The 4,587-nt window shown below is 36.9% G+C and overlaps 1 non-coding gene across 1 annotated transcript; it reads left to right on the top strand.

Moving 5' to 3' along the window:
• The first annotated feature begins 2,107 nt into the window (after nucleotides 1-2,107).
• On the top strand, nucleotides 2,108-2,214 carry LOC145580421 (small nucleolar RNA R71). Its single transcript, XR_014099468.1, has one exon. It is a non-coding gene; the product is annotated as a small nucleolar RNA R71 (small nucleolar RNA).
• The last annotated feature ends 2,373 nt before the right edge of the window (nucleotides 2,215-4,587 follow it).

Here is a 4,587-nt window from a genome sequence, read left to right as displayed (position 1 = left end):
TACAAAAATCAGGGCTAACACCCTTGAGATCATCAATACTGTACCCTATTGCCCTTTTGTGGGTTCTAAGAACCTCTAGAAGTTGGGAAGTTTGAGGGTCATCAAGTGCAGTACTAATGATCACAGGGTACAATTCCTGCTCATCAAGAAAAACATATTTTAAATGAGAAGGGAGAGGTTTTAGTTCAGGTTTCTTCACTTCTGCAGGTTTTGATTCCTGAACCAATTTTACTACCTTCTTACTCTCTTTAGGATCGAGTTCTTCTATGGCAAGAGCTTTCTCAATGGCATCCACCTATTTTCTCCAAATACTCGCATCACCTACAGACAAATCTCCACAAAGTATTTCTTCCAAGGGATCCATTTCAAGAACTTGTGGTAAGCTTTCTTCACAGATATCATCCATTATATCAATCACATCAATTAAACAACAATTTTCCTCTAGCATAGGTCCTTTCAAAACCTTCCCTAAATTAAAAGTGATATTATCATCTCCAACAGAAAGGGTTAGTTTACCATTTTTAACATCAATTATGGCTCCTGTAGTATGGAGGGAAGGCCTACCTAATATAATGGGAATTTGTGTATCCTCAGCCATGTCTAAAACAACAAAATCGACAGGGATAAAAAATTTACCAACTCTAACAGGGACATCCTCTAAAATACCTAAGGGGTATTTAACAGAACGATCTGCCATTTGCAGAGTAATATTAGTAACTTTTAAATCACCCATATTAAGTTTAGAACATATAGACGATGGCATAACACTAACAGAAGCACCCAAATCACACAATGCTTTATCGATGAAGACATTACCAATATGACAAGGGATAGAAAAACTACCAGGATCCTTTAACTTACGAGGGGATTTATTTTGCAATAAAGCACTACATTGCTCTGTAAAAGCTACAGTTTCTACCTCATTAAAGGCCCTTTTCCTAGTCAGAATATCTTTCATATATTTAGCATATGCAGGAACCTGTGTAATAAGCTCTGTAAAGGGAACTGTTACCTGCAAATTTTTCACAACCTCCAAAAACTTACCAAACTGCTTATCCAATTTAGTTTTCAATTGACGATTTGGGAATGGTAGTTTGATAACTGGTTGTTGTGCTTCTCTACTCTTCTCCTGAGTAATATCCTTCCCTGAAGTTGTACCCTGCAATGTAGTATCAGAAATGTAAGTTTTATCTTGGAGCCCTGCAGGAACATCAGGTATAACGGAATCAGGATTAGCAATTTTAATTAAATCAGATTCATCCTCTTTAGGCATAGGGGGCCCGTCATAGTGTGAACCGCTTCTTAGGGTAATTGCATTTGCATGATCCGTAGGTGGTATTCCTTGCGATGGTAGAACTCCCTGTTGGCGAGTTTGTAGAGTAGAAGATAATTGGGCAATTTGGGTATCCATGACTTTATTATGGGCTATAATTGAGTTAATCTGTGTATCTCTACTCTCCCTATGCTTTTGCATATTAGTTAACATCGCTCTAATTTCTAACAATGCAGGGTTAGAAGATGGAGTAGGGGTTGTGCTGGGGCTTTTTAGTTATAGTGGGGATGGTAATATTTTTGTTGTGAAGGGGGTGCTTGTTGTGGTTGTTGTGGAGGTGAAGGATTTTTAACATTGGTACTCCGATAGGATAGGTATGGATGGTTCCGGAGTCCAGGATTATAGGTGTTGGAGTATGGGTTATTTTGCATATAGGTTTGGAAGGCATTAACCTGCTCTATAGAACTCTTGCAATCTTGCTCCCAATGTCTTACAATACCACAATTTTCACAAAAAGCTTCATTAGAATTATTAGAAACAGCAGAAACATTAGCAACAGAAGTAGGAATAGCAGTACTAAGACTATCTAGTTTCTGGCAAATCGATGTAAGTTGGGCTTGCAAAAAGGATACTGAATCAATGTGGTGTTTGCCTTTGTTCGCAAAGCCTCTAGAATTCCCATATTGGGAATTATGTATTGCCATATCTTCAATAACTTGACCTGCATCATCAACATTAAGACTCATAAATCTACCACTAGCCGCGGAGTCTAGAATCGTAATGGATGTATTTCTTAATCCGTTGTAAAAGGCTTGAATCAACTGCCACTGTGCCAGATTATGATGGGGACACTCCCTCTACAGATCTTTGAATCTCTCCCAAGCTTCATATAGCGCTTCATCTGGCTCTTGGGCAAAATTCTGAATAACACTTCTCAATAGAGCTGTTTTCTCTACAGGGTAATATTTGTTATAAAAATTCAAAGCAAGAGTTTCCCAGTTAGTAATACCTAGTGCAGTTCTATTTAAACCATTAAACCATGGTTTAGCTTTTCCACATAATGAAAAGGGAAAAAGAATATCCCTGATCTGGTCCTGCGTAACCCCATTCTGCCTAATAGTATTGCAGTACTGACAAAAATCTGCAATGTGAAGATTTGGGTCTTCACCCTTGGCTCCACCGAACTGCTTCCTTTTTATCATAGTTATGAATTGGGGCTTGATCTCGAACTGGACTCCCTCGAGATCTGGAGTAGGCGAAAGGTGTGGAAAATCCGTCAGGGACGGTTGCGAGTAATCGCTGAGCTTCTTAGGTGTTGTCATCTCTGATTCTGAATCTGAAAGAACTTCTGAATCACTAGATTCAGTTGGCGGATCGTTAGGAATATCGTTACTCCCAGAACCTGCCAAGATTTGTCTGTAAAGATTCTTTTGTCTATGGAAAGAGCGCTCGATCTCAGGATCAAATGGAATATAACCTGACCTGGAACCCCTAGGCATAAACAAAGAACTAAAAAGACAATTATGAGAATTGCCTTAAAGAACTAACGTTCTCTGAGACAAGAGAAAGTAATCTAGACTACAAAGAAACTTCAGAAATAAAAATTAAAACCGTCTCCCCGGCAACGGCGCCAAATTTTGACAGGCTAAAGTCATAATCACCCAATCAAAAATAATACCTAAGTCCACTAACTATGCAGATAGGGAAGAAGGGTCAAACCATAGGGAAACGAGTTAATTTATTCCTAATTAATCAATACAATCTAAATTATCAATTAGCCAATTTGTTATTATAAAAGGGAACTAAACTACTAAGAGTATAAGTGGGAAGGAATAAAAGTAGGAGGAAAATCAATGAAATAAAAGCCTAGGACATAGGTTCACCAATAAACAATATTCCAGGATAAAACATAACAATCAATCATCAATGCATCAATTAATCAGATCATAAAGGGCTTTCACTACGTATTACAATCACAGAGTTAATTTACCGGTATTAAATCTCATCTCTCGAATCTCGACTTAACCATTTATAAATTAGTCCGCCTATTGAAACTAACCTAAACATCAATTCTCATCTCTCGAATCTTGAATCAATATTGCTAAACTCATACAATTAAACCAGGCCTAATCTAATTGCATAGCATTAAATAAATCAACAGGAAATTAATCAAGCATTGATAACCAACAATAATAATTTACCCCTTCATATTACTTATGGATCCCCATAAACCCTAGAAAGAAAACTACTCAGAAATAATCGAACATAAACTAAACAAAGAAATTAAAGGAAACATGATGAAAGAAATAAAGTAAAATAAATGAGATTAAAGTAGAAGAAATCGTTACCAAAGTAATCGGAATTAAGGAGTTGAATTAAGAACAAAAATGGAGAACAATGTTGTAGAGAGAGAAACTAATCTAAAGCTAAGTAGAGAGAGAAAGTCTAAGAGAAGAGGTACGAAGCAAAAGCATTAAAATCGTATTTATACAATAACCCGAAATTACTCCTAAATAGAAACTAAGTAATCGTTTAAGAAGCCTCCCCAGAAACACGCGCTAAAGCTTGCCTGATCGGGCTAAAGCTTGCCTTATCGGGCCCGGCTATATGCTGGACTTGGATTGGGCTCCATTCTTGGCCCAATTCGAATATCCACTTCGGGTCTTGAATACTCGGTCACCAAAAGCAATCGGTCATGCCTTTAAATGCTCATAGTTGTACCGCAATAATCCTGGGAAAAATCTCCAAAGATGCAATTCCCTACAAAACTCAACCGAAACTACGAAAACACTTGAAAAAACCTATTAGTAATAAAAGTGGCTCTAACGAGCCAAAAACACTACTAATTATGACCAAGGGACTTGGGTAAAACACCATATAAAGTAGACATATCAGTGGGTACCGGTTCCAGAACCGAGTACCTGGTGTTATAGTTGACCAGCCTTTAGAAAAACTTCAAATCATAGAAAATTTCTAGAATATTGAGATGAACAAATTAGATCTAATATCTAACCAATACATGAATTATACATTACCAAATAAGTATGAGTCAAATAACCTATAAAAATTATAATTTAATATATAATCGGGCTTCTTCTTCGGGTCACTGCACTTAACTATCACCTCTTCTCTCGTTCTCTTAACATTGGTGTGCTCTCCGTTGATATGGTGGTGTTTTCGACTTCCTCAGATGCCATGAATGAGAACTTGTAAGAGAGAACAAGTTCATAATATGTTTTTCGTAAAAAAAAAATAATAATAATTAAGAATTTAATATAGATCTAAGAATTTGGAAAAGGGTGGTTGATGAATTA

This window comes from Chenopodium album, chromosome 14 (assembly GCF_948465745.1).
Source record: "Chenopodium album chromosome 14, dcCheAlbu1.1, whole genome shotgun sequence".
NCBI classification, from domain to species: Eukaryota; Viridiplantae; Streptophyta; class Magnoliopsida; order Caryophyllales; family Amaranthaceae; genus Chenopodium; species Chenopodium album.
Note: the sequence above shows the minus strand (reverse complement) of the source record. Positions and strands in the feature narration are given on the sequence as shown.